This window comes from Panthera onca, chromosome C2 (assembly GCF_046562875.1).
Source record: "Panthera onca isolate mPanOnc1 chromosome C2, mPanOnc1 haplotype 2, whole genome shotgun sequence".
Taxonomy (NCBI): domain Eukaryota; kingdom Metazoa; phylum Chordata; class Mammalia; order Carnivora; family Felidae; genus Panthera; species Panthera onca.
The window spans coordinates 134,454,353-134,472,670 of NC_138347.1; the positions used below are offsets into that span (position 1 = coordinate 134,454,353).

General features: G+C 39.1%; 1 protein-coding gene and 1 non-coding gene across 10 annotated transcripts in view; one reads left to right on the top strand and one right to left on the bottom strand.

Moving 5' to 3' along the window:
* TBC1D5 (TBC1 domain family member 5) overlaps positions 1 to 18,318 on the bottom strand; it is a 535,872-nt gene that overhangs the window by 119,261 nt on the left and 398,293 nt on the right. The gene's annotated exons all lie outside the window — the stretch shown is intronic.
* On the top strand, positions 2,196 to 2,298 carry LOC132684450 (U6 spliceosomal RNA). The gene has a single exon (XR_009612670.1). It is a non-coding gene; the product is annotated as a U6 spliceosomal RNA (small nuclear RNA).

The following is an 18,318-nucleotide window of genomic DNA, read 5'->3' on the forward strand; positions in this document are numbered from 1 at the left end:
GGGAAAGAACCAGTTTAAAATTATCATAAAATAATATTTACCTTAATTATGCTCCATAAGTTACATATGTTACATTTATTCTTTTATATATAAATATTACGTAATTCAAAGTTTTAAAAAATCTAATTTCTTTCAATTATTTTCTTCTAAAGGTAATGAGAAATTTAGGTAGAGTATCCATGCAGCATTTCTTGGAGGAAAAATGTCAAAATCTTCATAGATAAGCCTAACTGTGTTCCTTAGACTGTCATTTAATTTTTTTTCCCAAATCAACCTAATTATGGGCGCAATTATTAAACACATCTTTTCAAGCAGGTCTATGTAAACTACTTCATTTCTTGGCAATCCATCTGCCACGGCTGTCACAGTCTTGCCCATTGATGACGCTTGTTTTGTAAGCCACACTGACTGCCTCCACAGCACTGATTGTGAAGAAACTTTACAGTTACAACTTCCTGTTGTTGCAACCGAATCCTTTTCATTAATCAGAACAAGCAGTTGAAAAATATTCCATAGGAAAACAACTGATTCTATAGAAACAACATAAATCACAAAATAAACAATTGTTTGTGATCAGAAATACCCTCGATTCTTAGATTTTTTTTTCTTCTTTTGTTGGAAGCAACATTTTTTGCAACAGCTTCTCACCCCCTCCCCCTTCCCATGAACATTATGGGGAAAGGAGACAGGACTGGGCAAAATGAATAATTATAATCTATGTAAGGAACCACTTTATCATCTTCATTTCCGTTGCTGATCTGACAGCTTGTAATTTCATACATCTGCTTTCATTTGTAAAGCACTCACTTATCCTACCCTTTCTGTATCTGTTCAGACTACTCTCTCCTTATTCGTTCATTTTGTCATATTCACATTCAGTTACCTGTTATCCTTTTTTTCTCTAGAATTCAAAAAGCTAGCAGGCTGGGAACAGTATAATGCTTCCATGTAGTTTTTTCTTTGAGATCTAACAAATGAATAAAACTTAGATAATCAATTCATACTTACCCAAATACTATAATGATTATATACTAGTATATAATGACCCGGAAAAAATTCTTGTATATTTTGTAAGAGAGGCAGGAGGGTTTTGTGGGAATGGTTCTGGGCTCGGGACTCAACGATGTGGGTTTGAATTCTGGGACACCATATGAACCTTTCATAAAGTTGCCTTAAGATTAAAGGACATACTGTATGGCTGATTTATAGCAGCTGCTCAAAACCTGTTGGTAACCTCTCCGAGCTTAAACTCAGTCATTTGGAACACAACTTCCTGTTAAAAAAAATTATCTGCCTGCTTTATTCAATCCAATAGTTATTTGTTGAGTACCTAACTCATGATAAGCCCCATGTTGGGCGGGGAGGCAGAAATAAACAAAACACAGTCCTTACTCTGTAGAAAATTAAAGCGAAGAAGGGCAGATGTGTAACAAGAAGCAGTTATTATTATGACTACCACTAAGATGACAAAAAATTATCGAAGGCTTTCTGAGACCAGGCCCTATGCTAAGAATTTTCCCTACATTATCTCATTTAATTTCTATGACTATCTTATTATAAGGGTATAGTTATCATCCCTGTTTACAGATGAGAAAACTAATACTTTGAAAGGCTGAATCATTTGCCCAAACCGCACAGTGAGTTGGTAGCGGTGCAAGATTTGAAATTCAGAAATCTAGCTACAGGGTCTGCGCTCTAATACATGGCTTTGTTTTGAAAAGGCAGTTGTTTTAAAATTCAGATGCCATAATGAATGCAATAGTCACTGCAAACAGAAAAGCCAGTTAGTATTACTACCCTTGTTGTAGCAGTTTTAAGCAGCCTGGATGGTCAGCATAACCCTGTCTCTAGAATGGCCTGATATAGACAGGCACTTATTTGGAGGGACAAGGGCAACAGTCCTGTTATTACAACTTGAAAGAACTTTTGAAGCCGTCAGAAGCTGTAAAACATGTAAGGGAAGCCAACTAATGCGTTAATAATATCCTACTTGCAGAGTGAAAGAAGGAGCTAACATTCTTTCTCTCATTTCTCCCTTTCATCCACCCAGACACTGAATGTGATGAACACTTCCTGAGCATCTACTATATCCTGGACACACAGAGACCGCTAGGCACTGGCACTAGGGATATAATTGCAAATGAATCTGAGCTCTGAAGCATAGCAGAACATGCCAGCTGAAATACTGCTGTAGAGTGCTCGCTTCGGCAGTACATGTGCTAAAACTGGACCGATACAGAGTCAGCGTGGTCCCTGAGCAAGGGTGACGTGCAAATTTGTGAAGTGAAATACTGCTATGGGAGTTCCGGACATGCCACCCCCAAATATGTCCCTTTGGTATACTGATTATTTTGAGCTATAGGCACTTGAAAAACAACAAAAACAGAGTGAGGCTTTCTTTGAACTCCCCTTATCTGCCTAAAGATAAATCCTCCGAAAGGAAGTCAATGGTCATAAATTCCCCCAGGACAAACTTTGTCACAAACTCATACCTCTCATCTGTTCTTCTAACGGTCCACGGTCTTTCCTAAAAATCATTTATTTTCCTCTTTGAGATCTACATCCTCTCTCCCCTTTCTTTATTAAGACAGTATTTAATCCTAAATTCTAAAGCCGTATCTTTGAGATTTGCTCATTATTCCCTGAGTACCAAATACAAATGAGACACACATTTTTATATACATGTCAATATGTATTAATTATATAATTATAAATATTTTATTAAGATTAAAATAACATTAAAATATGATTATATAATTAACACATATCTAATCGTATAATAAGATAGATGTTAATAAACTTCTGTTTTTCTCACTAATATGTTTTTTTGTTAAAGAATGCAGCTGAAAACCTAAATGAGTGTAGGTAAAGTTTTACCTCCCCTATAGCCCACTGTCTTCAGATAATACTATATCTATTAATGAAAACTTGCACGTTTAGAGCACTTTTAATTTGCAATTGCATACGCGAGGCATTAAGTCCATTTTGAATTGCTGTGCCCAATTAAGAGTAGGCAAGAGAGAATAACACAAGCTGGTTTACAAACAAAATAGCAGGGATCTGACTGAATAAGAACTTAGTTTTGATCTTTACAGCAGATTGTTGTTGCACGAGAGAAACTCATCTGCAGTGCTGTTCCTTCTCTAGTGCTTATTCTATCAGAGCAGGGCAGTGACACAGGAAAACAAGTAAAAAGGCTGATTTTTGCTATCTCCCTGCATTTGAAACCAAGTACATATATGCTTTCAAAACAAAGTACCGAAGCTGCACACCCTGAAGAGCTCACTCGGAGACGATGGAGACAAATGTAAGTGGTACCTAGGAAAACAGACTGGATTTGGAATCAGATGATCTAAGTTAGAATCTAGATTAGATCTACTTCAGAATGCTCGCTTATTCCGTGTGTGACCTAGGCAAGGCGCTTAACATCATGAGCTTTATTTCTCCCATTTATAAAACAGATAATGATGCTTATACTACGCGCAGGGTTCCTATAAGGGTGGCACAGATGCAAGGTAGTGTGTTTCCCATCTTGTTTAATTCTTGCTGAATGGCACTCCCTCCGCACGAAGCAGAGCTGACTTCTCTGTCTCTACCTCTACATGGCACACGGCTGTTCTGGAGGTGTCTAAGGGAGCTGGTTTAAATAGTTTCTCCAGTAATAAGAAAACAAAAAAATAATGAAATCAGTAAAGATAATCAGAGGACGATATTGTTTTGAGAAAGCCTAAAGCAATATGGTTAAATAACTTACATATAATTCAAAGTTAACTGTACCTACAATTGTAAAACTCGCAAATAAAACACTTTATTCTAATTACTTAATTTTATATTCAGATATACTTATTTTCTCAAGTTGACAAAATGGACTGGGAACAACTACCAAAGAACACAAAACTAAATGTAGACTTCCTTTAATTTCTCTAAAATTAAAAAAGTAATAGCTATCACTTATTAAGCATCTATAATGTGCCTGGCAACTTGCCATACATTATACAAATATCCTGCGAGTCCTGCTAATCCCTACTAAGGAACCTGTGGTCATCAACTCCACATTGTGGATGAGGAGACAGCAGTGCAGAGAGGATGAACAACACATTCAAGGCCACTGGGCTCCTGAATGGCAGAGACAGCACTGAATGAACCCAGGTCTGTGTAGCTGACAGCCTCATTCTCCATCGCTATATCTTACACATTGCTGCACTCCTAGCAGAAAATGTCACGACAGGAGTATCCATGTACAGAGGTCAAGTTCAGACACAGGGCAGATGGCTTCTGAACACCAACTATGTTGTGAGTGACAGAGAAGCCTCAAAGATACACTGAAATAAAGGTCTCCGTATATAAGGGCAAGTATAGTAAATATTTAGAAATAGGCATAAATTTTGTAGTTAGCTATAAAGAGGTATATAAATCAAATAATCATGGATTAAATGTAAAATAAAAATAATTAGCTAACAAGAATAACAAAAAAGAAAACCTCAAGGCTTTAAAATAATTTATTCTACCTCTACACTGAAAACAAAGCCAACGTGTATTTTAAGTGTCTCGCAAGTTACCCGGCATGCAGAAGACAGTCAATAAATGCTATGTGCTCTGAAAAAATACTTGTCGAAGACCTAATACATGAAGGAAAAAAGAAACAATTATTGCATTTGTTCTCTTCCACTATTTAAAACCCTTACTATTTTGACTTTCCCAGTTATAAAATGGCAACATATAAAATTGGATTTCAGATGGACCAAAAAACCAGGTTGGGGCAGGGAGTAATCGTAAATAAAATCAACGAAACTTTGATTCTTTTCAGTCTTGGAGAAAGCCAAATATAAAACAGAGTAATATCCTTCTCCATACAAAGTGACTTTCACCCAGTGTTTATGATCCTCCTAAGACTGTGTCCTTCTGGGTCTTCTTCCCTGGTTGCCGCTGTGACCACTGCCGCTCTTAGCGCCGTCAATCACTGCAACATCCACCCTCAAAACCCAAGATGGACACACACTCTTCTGTAAGCAATGGGATGCTCTTTATTTCTCTAGTAGATTTTGCTCAGAAATATGAGAATTTTAAATTAGATTTTTGGAAAGAGGAGAATCTCAAATTCAGAGTAGCCTACTCTTTAGAAATTTTTATTTTTTTATTTTTTATTTTTTTAAGAGTTTACTTTTAAGTACTCTCTACACCCAACGTGGGTCTCAAACTCACAACCCCAAGATCAAGAGTTGAATGCTGTACTGACTGAAGCAGCCAAGGCACTCCCAGAAAAAAAAAAAAAAAACTTTAAAAAGTGGTCTTCTTGGGGCGTCTGGGTGGCTCAGTCAGTTAAGTGTCTGACTTTAGCTCAGGTCATGATCTCCTGGTTCATGAGTTTGAGCTCCACATCGGGCTCTATGCTGACAGCTCAGAGCTGGGAGCCTGCTTTGGATTCCGTGTCTCCCTCTCTCTGCCCCTCCCTTGCTTGCGCTCTCTCTCTCAAAAATAAACATTTAAAAAATAAAAATAAAAAATAAAAGTGCTCCTCTTATTGCTTCACTTTATAACGATTTTTTAAATGTTTATTTTTTGAGAGAGAGAGAGCGAGCGAGCATGCAAGAGCAGGGAGGGGCAGAGAGAGAGAGAGAGGGAGAGAGAGAATCTCAAGCAGGCTCCTCACTGTCAGCACGGAACTCAATGTGGGGCTCACATCCACGAACTGATCATGACCTGAGCTGAAACCAATAGTCATATGTTCAACTGAGCTACCCAGGCGCTCCAAGCTTAATACGCTTTAAACAGAATTTATTTTAATCAGAGATCAAACAACCTAAGAGATCTCTACTCAAGACTTTATATCTTTAAACATACAGTGTTGTCAAATGAAAGGTAGTAAGTAAACAAGTATCTGAGTAGAGAATTGGCAGTGGATAGGGTGTGAGTATAGTTATGATACACTGTATTGCTCAGCTGTAATAACATTTGCCTCTGGTTAAAGTTGATTTAACCAAAATTATGGTATAATGTCATAGGGGTAGGGAGATAAGGAATGCATTTGTGATGTGGGGGCTGGCAGGGGTTGGCCTTCAGTGCTAAGGATGAGTTAAAGCTTCGTTTTCTTGAATGAGAAGTCAGTAGACAACATTTAAAGTGAGAGTTAGTAACATTAGGATTTTTTTTTTTTCTTTACAATACGGAAGGCAAATGTTTTTTTGGTCAGCTAAAAGAAAGCACATGGGCCTGGGGACTGGGAGCAAGTGTTAATTTTGTAACCAGCCTTATAGAATGATTTGACTTTTTAAAGTATGTACATGTACAACTTCCATAAAAATCAGAACTCTGTTTAAAACTTCCACAAAGAGGGGCACCTGGGTTACTCAGGTGGTCCAACTCTTGATTTCTGCTCAGGTCATGATCCTGTGGAATCTAGCCCTGCATTGGGCTCCACACTGGGCATGAAGCTTGCTTGGGATTCTCTCTCTTCCTCTCTCTCTCTCTGCCCCTCCCCTGCTCTCTCTCTCTCTTCCTCTAAAATAAAAAAAATTAATATATAATGAACCTTTTCAATTTAGAGACTCATGTTTAATAAGCCTGATTTATAGTTTTTGCCTCTCAATTTTGATCCAAATGAAGGAAAACCATAGGTCAGGTTTTTAATCAATTATTTGTTAATCTGAATACAGGTATATAGATATAGGTACGTTTTATTTCATTGCTTCATGATTTTTAATTCCTTACTCAGAAATACAGATGTGTCAGTAGAAATGGTGGAGGTACAGAAGATATTTGAGAAGTGTTGACATTATCTCTTTCTTTTGTTGCCCTTCATGATTCACTTATTTAACTAGCATTTATTAAATACCTATTTTGTTCCATACATTGAGTTAAGTGTTACGGACGTGACGAGAAATAAGATACAATCTCAGCTTTCTCTTGATAGCATGGTGGAAGACAAGCATAAGACTGACTGCAACATAGGAGGCAGCTGGTAACAATGGCACATGCGAAGGGCTGGGACAGCTCCCAGGGTGGAAGGCCTCAAAGGCAGAGAGTACCAGCCAGCAAATCGAAGACCACAGAGCAGGACGCTGAGTTGCCCGATGGCGGAGTGCTGCAGAGAAATGGAGGCATGGGAGCAAGTGGCAGTCTTAGCCTGTACACAGGGGATGGAGTTCAGATTTCACTCTGTGTTCGTTAACCCTCACGGAAGGACTGAAGTAATGTAATCACATTTGGTTTTAGAAAGATTAATGCCAGCACAGAGTGGTCAGTGGAGGGAGGAAAAGAGGGACAAGATGCAGGGGGTCAGCTCAAGTTCCTGGTAATACTACAGAGGGGAGAAGATGAATACTTGAAGTAGGAAAGGGGCAGAGGGGTACAATGGGCAGAAATTGCTGGAAAAATGCGATTTTTGTATGCAACTAAATTTGGGCAATGTGTGCATATGACAGAACAGACAGTAAGAAATTATCAAGAAAAATGTTAACGAATTTACATAGTAAGGTTACTTCAAAAATACAGTGACTTTTAATTATTTGTAGAAATTATTTTTTTCCACAACCTCTTTTCTTTCCTGGGGTTTATAACTGTCTCCTTTTCCATTTGCCATGTCATGTAGTTATTTAACACAAGTTTGACCTTAAACACTATTCCAGTTGTATATATCCATTTTCAAAAAGTCAAATCAATTTTTAGGTATTTCTGTCAATTTCTTTCTTTTTTTTACATTTTATTTTTTTTGAGGAAATTTATCAGGAGCTCTCTGGCCTGTTCTCTCATCCTGGGGAGGCCCTTTACCTCTTGCAAGTGCTGTATCCTTACTTCCTAGAGTACCTAGCTTCTTTCTAGCTTTATACACTCAGTTTGGTGGAGCACATCCTCTAAAAGCTTTAGGGACAGGACAGGAAATTTTTTGAAAGCTTCTCTGTTTGAAAGATTTTATTTTGACACTTAATTGTTTCGCTAGGTACAGAATTCCAGGCTGTTAATACTTTTCCTTCAGAAAATTGGGAGCCCTGTTCCAGAGTATTTTGTCTTCCAGTGAAAAAGTCTCAAACCATTCTAATTCACATTCTTCTATGTGACCACTTTATCTTTTCCACCCCCCCCCCATCTAAATTCATAGTAGTGTACCTTAATTTGCATGTATTTTCAGATATAATGGACCTTTCAATTTAGAAACTCATGTTTTTCTGTTCAATTGGAAGTTTCTCTTTAATTGCTTCACTGATGATTTTCTCCCTTCTGTTTTTCTTTTTTGTTTGTTTATCCTGTGTTTGTTATGTCTTTCTTCTCTTTCTCTCTTTCTCTATTAAAAGAAATCTCATTATCTAGATGTTGGATCTCCTGGCCAGATCCTTTAATTTTCTTTTTTATTTTCTAAATCTATTTTATGTGCTACTTTTTGGGATACTTTTTCAGTTTTATATTCCAACCACCTTTATTTTCATATTGTAACTTCCAATTACACTTTTTCCTTTGAATTATGTTTTTCTTAGTTCTCTGAGTCTTTTCCTCCTCCCTATATAGTCTCTGTGTACTCACAGTTGTTTTTTTCTCCCGGCTGCTTGTTTAGATCTCTGCTTTCATTTTGATGTTTTCCTCAAATGTTCAGTGATTTCTGGCTATCTGGTCATGTCTAAGAGTGGGGTAGTACAGAGATAACTTGAAGGTGTCTGTGCATTGATGGGTAGGTCTGTTAACTCTAGGCTTTACACAGGTCATTCTTGAGTAATCCCTGAGCCTAGACCTTTAGGCATTTTTCTTGGGTTTTGCCAGAGAAGAATCCCCCAAACTTTGTACAGAGGGAGAGAGTCTGGTTTTAGTGTTCTGGGAACACTGAACATGGTAAAGAATACTGCTGGGCTCCATGTTTACTGAAACTCCCTGAGTCCTTAGTCCGGAGATCCTCCATTTTACTGCCTCCAGGATAAATCCTGGAGGTACAGGTTGGAGATCTGAGTATATAACAGCTTCTTAAATAGACTTTCAACCAGTTCTTGTTTTTAGATTTTTAAAAAAATATATATTTATTTATTTTGACAGAGCGAGAAAGGCAGAGAGCGTGCACGAGCGAGCATGAGCCCGTGAGGGGCACAGAAAGAGAAAGAATCCCAAGCAGGCTCTGTGCTGTCAGCACAGAATCCAGCTTGCGGCTTGATCTCACAGTTCATGAGATCATGACTCGAGCTGAAATCAAGAGTCAAACGCTTAACCCACTGAGTCACCTAGGTACCCCTTGTTTTTTAGTCTTAACCTTTTCCCTTCCTCTACCAATTTTCAGAGATACCTAACACTGCCAATATCTATACTTTTAGGAATTTTATGGATTATTTCTTGGTTTCCTCCATGATCAAATTTGTATTGAGCCTTCTCAGATCTGTCAGTTATCATTCACCCATCTGATTTGCTGCTTCCAAAATCTCTGTAATCTCCTTCCTAATTCTCTGGGTCCCATGGGTTTATGTTATTTTAATGGGGTTTCAGGAGCAACAGGGTTAAATGCAGGGTATCAGTATAACATCTCATGTCTGATATCTTTCATTACTTCTTTAATGATATTTCTACTCAGCATCTGGGCAGATGAAGCTGATACCAGGGAAGAAGAATCTAGGTGAGGAGGCAACGGAGTGGGGAAAGGTAAGGAAGAAGGTTAAGTGAAAAAGCTGGGGAAGTTAGTAGTCAGGAAACCCAAGATCACCATCTCCTTTTCTCTAATCATCAGACAGAATGGCTCTAGTCAACTTGCAGGACTACTCACATTGTATTTTGACAGCAACAGATAGACATGGAATCTTGAATATTTCTGGGTAAGATTCCAGTGATGGATATAATTTTGTTGGCTTTTGCCCATTTAAGTTATCCTAGAGTTCCTGAATCCATCTGTTATATGGCTTTCTAGGGCGAGGGGAAAATGTGGGATGGGAGTAAGAACATGGAAAGGCAAGATTTGGGCATTAGGAGAGAAGACTACTTCCTCCCCTTTGTAAAAGGCCAGAATAGGGTATGAACTATGATTCTGAACATGAAATAGAATGTCACTAGGAGAATAATTATCCTTTCATAACTCCATTCCTGTAGTTGCAGAAATTAAAATTATTTTCAAGCAAAAAAACCTGACATTACAGACAATGCGATACATATTAGAATGGTCAAAATCAAAAACAATGACACCACCCAATGCTGGTGACAATGTGGAGCTACGAGAACTTTCATTCATTGAAGGTAATGAAAAGTGGTTATAGCCATTTTAGAAGATAGTTTAGCAATTATGTTGTGATTTTTCAGGTCTGATCACAGGCAATTACAAAGATATGATAGTTAATTTTATGTATCAATTTGGCCTATAGGATGCCCAAATATTATGCAAAAGATTAGTTCTGGGTGTGTCTGTGAGTATGTATCTGGAAGAGATTAGTATCTGAGTCAGTAGACTGAGTGAAGAGATTTGCCCTTAAAAACAGTAGGCATCAGCCAATCCATTGGGGTCCCAAATGGAACAAAAAGGTGAAGAAAAGGTGAATTCTTTCTCTATTCTTGAGCTGGAATATCCATTTTCTCCTGCCCTTGGATATCAGAGCTCCTGATCCTCAAGCCTTTGGACTCCGAGATTTCCACCACAGGACCTCTAGTTCTCAGGCTTGCAGACTGAGATTGAATTACACCACTGGCTTTCTTGGTTCTACAGCTTGCAAATGACTGATGGTGAGACTTCCAGGCCTCCATGACTGAGGGAGCCAATTCCTATAATAAGTGTCCTCATTATATCTGAATTTATATTCTATTGGTTCTTTTTCTCTGGAGAACTCTGACTAATACAAAAACTTCTACCTGATAGGTCACAGGGGGAAATGGTCCACCCCACACCAGACATGGTGCATAGCCAGGGCACTCTAGTCTCTGAAAGGATATGCAGTCAATGTCTTGGCCAACTTAGCCAGCATTATCTTTCACATGTTTATATTCCTAGCCCTGGTGCTTTCATTCCTAGGTTTCTTTATCTGAGCTCTAGGGCACAGGTCCTTTTCAGGTGCTTCTGCCAGGACCTCTTATGAGGGTCGGAAGAACTCTTGAAAACATTTTTCTTCATTTGACTTAGCACCCAGTTCTTTTCCATTTTGAGTCTTTCCACCTCAATCACCCAACCCTACCCCCAAACCACAGCCATCTCAGGGTCCTTAAACTACCAGAATCTTTTGTTCAGGGCTCCCTCAACAGTGAGATGACCCCACATATATGCTGATCTATCTGACCCTCAACCAATGTACCATTCCATGGGTGAAATGAAGCAGATGGAGTTGACATTTTCTCCAGTTTTTGACTCTCGCTTATATCACCACAGTGATTAAAGGCTTAACTCTTCCATTTTTGACTTGTTTCTCTAATTGGATACTCTAACACCTAATAGCTCAGGTCTCTCTTCTGCCCAGCTCAACTGAGTTCCTGACATTTACCATCCTATCTGGCAATCAGCCTCCTTGAGATTTACCCAAATGAAATGAAAACTCGCGTCCACACAAAAACTTGCACACTGATATTTGTAGTGGCCTTATTCATAGTTGCCAAAACTTGGAAGAAACTAAGATATCCTTTAGTAGGTGAGTGGATAAACTGTGGTATAACCAGACAATGGAATATCATTCAGAGCTAAAAAGAAATTAGCTATCAAGCCATAAAAAGACAAAGAGAAAACTCAAATGGGTATTACTAAGTGAAAGAAGCTAATCTGAAAAGGCTGTGTACTGTATGATCCCAACTATATGGTATTCTGGAAAAGGTAAAACTATGAAGACAATAAAAAAAATCAGTGGTTGTCATGGGTTACAGGGGCCAAAGAGATGAAGAGGCAGAGCACAGAGGATTTTTAGGGCAGGGAAACTATCAGATACTACTAGAATGATGAACAGATGTCACTATACATTTGTCCAAACCCACAGAAGGTATAACATCAAGAGTGAATAGTGTTGTAAACTAGGCACTTTAAGTGATAATGATGTGTCACTATAGGCTTGATTATAACAAATACACCACCGTGGTGAGGGATGCTGACAGTGGGGTAGGCTGTTGTGTATGTGGGGGTGGGAGTATCTGGGAATTCTGTATTTTCAGCTCAACCGTGCCGTGAACCGAAAATTTCTTTAAAAACTAAGGTCTAGTGGGGCACCTGGGTATCTCATTGGTTAAGCAGCTGACTCCTGATTTTGGCTCAGGTCATGATCTTGTGGTTTTTGAGTTCAAGCCCTACACTGGGCTCTGTGCTGACAACATGGAGCCTGCATGGGATTCCCTCTCTCTCTCTCTCTCTCTCTCTCTCTCTCTCTCTCTCTCTCCCCCCTCTCCTGATTGCACTGTCTCTATCTCTCCCAAAAAAATAAACATTAAAGAAAAAGTCTATTGAAAAAAATCTAACCATAAAAAAATGTGCTACTATTATGTATCAGCCTGTTAGTGAGATTTTAGAAAATTTTTAAACTAAAATATAAAGTAATATAAATGGTATTTGTAATTCAAAGGGTTATATTAATACTCATATCTGAGATGGTCATAAAGTGACTGGCAATATTTAATGTCTGAGTGGGAAGAGAGCTGGCAGTCAGGAAGTGCTTAAACACTCCTTTAAAAATAAGACCACTAATTTGTGTTTTGATAAAAACTCTGTGACACACTACTATGTAATTTAAGAGAGCCTTTGTTTCTTAGTCACCGAGGTTGGGTAAAGCTTTTCCAGAAAAGACAAATAAATTCAATTTGTAGTTGAAATAAATTGCATTTTGACATCAGTATAATACGGAACATGATCTTAACAAGAAAATAGAGAAACAGAAATTCTGGGGTAGGACAGATGGAAACACTGGCAGAGAAACAGGTAGCTGCTGAAGAGTTAGTAGAGATCTAAAATGAAATAAAAAGGCACAGTTTCAAACTACCAAGATGACACAATTGCCATGCCAGGCCAGACCAAGGAATGGCTAAAGACACCCTACAGAAAACCCAGGAAAATTACAGTGTTGTGACATGTTTACGTTGGCGAAAAAACAAGGTAGGAAGTGGGTAGAAGTACCAAGAAGGAAAGTTTTCCATTTACAAAGTATTCAGAGCGAAGGTAAATTAAAAGAGACAATAACATTTAAGAGTTACTTTCTAGCTAGGAAAATCTACTGTTAAAAGAATTTGATTATAGTATTTTAGCTATTAATGCAATTTACAAGACAAATAAAAGGTATGGTATATTGTAAATGAGGGAAAATGTTTTTCTTTGGTGCTAATAAAAATTAAATCAATAAAAAACAAATGTAAAAATTTTTAGATACTTAAAAAGTAGACAATGCTTTCTTTACAAAAGCCATATTGAAAAGTGTATTTTAAAAAATCTATTTGAATTCATATTCTAAGAGTTTCTTCTGTCTTCTCAGCAATTACTGCATACATATCCATTCCACCAACCCACCCCAGGTCTCCAGGGTACCCTTCCATCTGAGATCACCCCATATACTGAGCACATGAAAAGCTTCAGATGCTCTGAGGGTTAGGGAAGAACTGTAACACATGTGGTTCTGGTCCTGAAGAGCTAAAAAATCTACTTTCGAAGATGGGACTAACATGCAAGAAAGAACAACATAAGATGGAGTATAATTAAATGCTATGCTGAATTGTATTGATTAAAATCTTATAGGAATGCAAAAGCGAGAGGTCAGTATGCGCTAGAATAATGGGGAAAGTTTGGGAAAAAGCTGTCTTGCCCTAGACCTGAAAACAGAAGCACCATTTAGGCAGATAGAGCCAGGGGAAGGAGGGAACCACACGAGTGACTTTCTTTCAGTACAGAATAAGTCAGTAAAAACAATAGTGTGATGAGAGTATGGGTATTAATAAACTATTGCAGGAGTAATGGTTCATGATCAGATTTCCTTATCTCCTAACCTTTATTAATATACACAAACTTAATCCGCATAATCCAGCAAAGAATTAAAAAAAACCACTTCTTATAACACATAAGAAAGTAAACGTGATGGTTTTATTAAAATGTTTGGGAATTATTCAGAAATGGATACCATGTATCTGTAGTAAAGCAAAAGTTTCATTCAAAGAACAGCCATTTGACCCCATCATTTCAATGGTTAAATTTTAAAATCTATATAATGTTCATACTGTTATTCTTCCAATATGAAATTTTATTTATACTTCATAAAATCAAGGTAGGGCTTGAGGAACGGAAAAGGTGATGTAAGAACCAGCCTGCACTAGCCCTATGGTCCTGATCTGGCTTCCTAACTTCTAAACGTGGAGGTTGGGCTGAATCTCTGAAGCCTCAAAAAAATGCAACGTTTGTAGGAAATCTATTAAGTGGTTGAATACTCTACTTGCCTGACAAACTACTTTTAAAGTGAATGAAAGCTTGGTTCAAGGCAATGAAAGAAGACTGTAAGAATACTTTTGTTAAAAACTAAGTATGAGATACTGACAGTAGCTCACTACTGGGGCAGAACAAGAATGAAGCAGGGCACTCGGATCCCATCCCAAGTTCTAAACTGCTTAACTGCGAAGGGCACTGGAATAGAGTGCTAGAGCCGCTGCACCCAAGGTAGACTGGACAGTTCAAAACCAGAGAAACTTATTGTCGAAGTCCTCTAGAGCACATAAGTCTGAAGTCAAGGTGTTGATGGGGCCACGTTCCCCCTCAAACCTGCAGGGAAGAATCCTTCCTTGTGTCTTCTAGCTTCTAGTAGGCAGGGCTTGTTCCTTCATAGGCTCTGAGGGAACATCTGTCTTTGCCTTTCTCCTAGTTTGTGGTAACAGCTAAAAATCCTTGCTCCTTGGCTTGTAGATGCATCATTCCAATCTGTGCCTCTGTCTTCAAATGGCATTATTCTCCCGGTGTGTCTTTACATCAACTTTCCTCTTTGCATGCCTCTGGGCCCAAATTTTCTTTTTTCTTTTTCTTCTTTTTAAATTTTTTTAATGCTTATTTATTTTTCACAGACAGAGAGGGAGAGCACAAGTGGGAGAGGGGCAGAGAGATAGGGACACACAGACTCTGAAGTAGGCTCCAGGTTCTAAGCTGTCAGCACAGAGCCCAACATGGGGCTTGAACCCACGAACCGTGAGATCATGTCCTGAGCTGAAGTCCAACGCTTAACCGCCTGAGCCACCCAGGTGCCCTTAAATTTGCTTTTTCTTATAAGGACACTAGTCATATTGCACTACAGGCCCACCCTCTTCCAATACAACCTGATCTTAACTAATTATATCTGCAACAAGCTATTTCCAAAAAGGTCATATTCTGAGGTACCAGAGGTTAGGACTTCAATATATCTTCAGGCCTCATTATCAGTGCTTGTAAAATCAGGATTTTAGACTAGATGCAGTGAATCTTAACCATTTTTTAGGTTATATATCCTTTTAAGAAGATGATGTAAATTATATGCCTCTGGCCCAGGGAAACGCACATGTTCACAATGTTTTGCACAGCATCAGGATGATCACAGGCCCTTTGAAGTCCTGCACTGAACCCCTAGGGAGCTGCCGTCACTGGCGGAAGGCTCTTTTAGTTTCCCCAAGCGCACCATTCTTTGAGCTACAACTCTATCACCTACAGCTCCAAAAGAATGCGTGCAATGCCCATAGCCTCAGGTAGTGGAATTCATTTAGGATTTTTTGAATGAATGGGCTTGAAACTACTAGCAATAACTGAACATCATCACTCTGGATGCCCCAGGCAGTGCATCATGATTCAGAATCCACTGAGATAGAATAAAAACTTGACACCAAAGTTTCACTTGGAACAAACTGTCCACCTTCCTCTTGTCCTTCACCGTGGCCTAAAATGCAAGCTCATTTATTAGTACTGCCTCCCACGCATACTGCCCAGTCCTGTTCTGTGTCCTCTTTCTGCTATTCCTCTCCCTCTTAATCTTTTTCTTCTGAGGAAAAACTCCTTTCCCTCTGGACCCAGCTCTCTGCAACCTTCAGCAGTGAGGTGAGGGGTGCCATGGCTTCTGATATTACCATAAAACCTCCTTTCCCTCAAAAGTTCATGCCATACGTCTAAACCTTCATCATGCTCCTTCATCACTGCCATCTATGCACCATGATGGCAAGCAAATAGCAGGCGCTCAGTAAATTCTGATTGAATGGTTGATTCTTTGATAAATGACTGAATAAAAGCTGTTTTCTTGGTCATTCTTCTGCGTTTAGTTGAGGCTTTTAAAGTCTGGCCCGCTGTGCTCCCTTCTACATCTTTTCCTACCATGATTCTTGGTGAAGTGTCCATAGAGGACAAAACAAAAATCCCACCTCCTGTACAATCTCTTGATCTCTCCAATGACTTACTTACCTTCCCTTTACCTAACTCCAACCATCCGGGTCACACCCATAACTGCTCAATATCCTCTGTTTGACCACACCTCTGATGCTTTAAAGTCTCATACACCCTACCTTGAATCCCTTCATACTCTGATTTCCCCACAGTCTTTTCCTGGCCATGCTTCCCTCCCTACACATTCCAAATCACTCTCTCAGAAATGCACTCAACACCCTCCACCCTTTTGCTTCCCTTCAGTTCTGCCTAATTCATTTGCATGTGGGCCTAGCTTGGAGCCTAGATCATTATCTGCTTCCTTTGTATGCCTGGACTGCAGTGTGTGGCTCCGAAAATCCTAACCTTGAGGCCTGGTTCTATTGCCCACCATTAGTCTCTGCAGGACAGGATCTTCAACAGCTAGACCAGCTTGTCCTAGTCCATGGTCAGCCATCTCTCTCACACTCCCCAGGCATTCCCCTAAGCTCCCTAATCCTACCATGCCTCACTCACAGCAGACAACCTTGCCTCCTCCTGTATCAGACATGCAATTCCTCCACTTCCCATCTTCTCCACCAATCAACTAGTTTACTTTTGGAACCTGCCTAGTGCCTTCATCCAGGACCTGTACCAACTTTTATTCCTGTTCCATAGGACTCCTAACACCGTTCCATTGCCTCTGAGCCCTTGTTTCTTCGATCATTTCACGCAAAAAATACTCATCAAGATTACTACATAACAGGCCCTGTTCTAGATGCTGGGATATGGTAGGGAAACCAAGACAGAAAAAATCCGGCCTCTTGCTGGGTGTTAGGGGAGTCGGTATGAAGAATAAACAATAAACAAAAACTTCAAGTAAACAGGATAATTTATCTTTTCATAGATCTCATCAATGGAACAGGGGGGGAAAACTAGTGTTGAACCTTGAGGGACCAACTTAAGACTGGTTGAGAAGTAAATCCTCAGTCGGTTCTCTCCAGCCTCCAGTGAGCTCTCGTCTTATTCTAAAGACAGCCATCCAACTTTCCTTGTCCCTCCACTAACCCCTACCTACATCTTTCTTCATCCCTGCTCTGCGGTCTTTAAAGATTACTCTACATGTGCTATCTCTACATACTTTCCTTTTTATTGATTTTTAAAGTTGAAACTGTAATCCATATAGAAAGCAATGGGAACAACAACAAAACTATAGAGAAAGCTCTTATACTTCTTACCTGTCTGGTCACTCTTCAACCCATCGCAATCCAGCCTCTGCTTTACCACTCCGCTAAACCATTCTGGCAAGGGTATCTGATGATTGTCCCCCTACAGGGCCAAGTGAATGGACATTCCCCCTTTACCTTACCGTACTCAGCACTCTCAACCCCTATTACCTCCCCTGGCTCAGATAACACAGTTTTGTGAGGTTACAACACAAGCCCTTTCTTCTCTGATGCCTTAAACACTGATGTTAAATGCAGAGTTCTACCTTTGTCTATCTTCTCCTTCTATAAGCACCCACCTTAGGTAGGCTGACCATGTAATTCTTATGATCCTAACAGAGGGTCTTTGAGAGTACAACAGGGCAGTATTAGTAATTATTACTCTTCATTAGCAGGTGTAAACCAAGACTGTCCCATACAAATCGGGATATATGGTCACCCTGCTGAGGTCACATGCAATATTATGGTTTTAACTAACACATACCTACTAAACATTTGTAAAACTAAATCTGTAGCCTTGATACTGACATTGAGCTTTGTTTTCCAAATCTTCAGGTTATGATTTCTCACAGATCGCATAATCAGTAGGGCCAAAATTTAATCATTTCCATTCTTAAAACATGCTAATCCTCATTTCCTAGCCAAGTTACACATATTACCTAGTCACTCAACTCCCCAAACTGGGGACTATTTTGGACTTCCTATTCCTCCTCACCCATATTTAGTCACCAAGACATGCTGATTTAATTTTGAAGACTTCTCTAATCTTTCATTTTTCCCTGAACAACTGTCATAACCTTTTATCTGGATTTCCTTCTACTTTTGTCTCCTTTACATCTGTTCTCCACA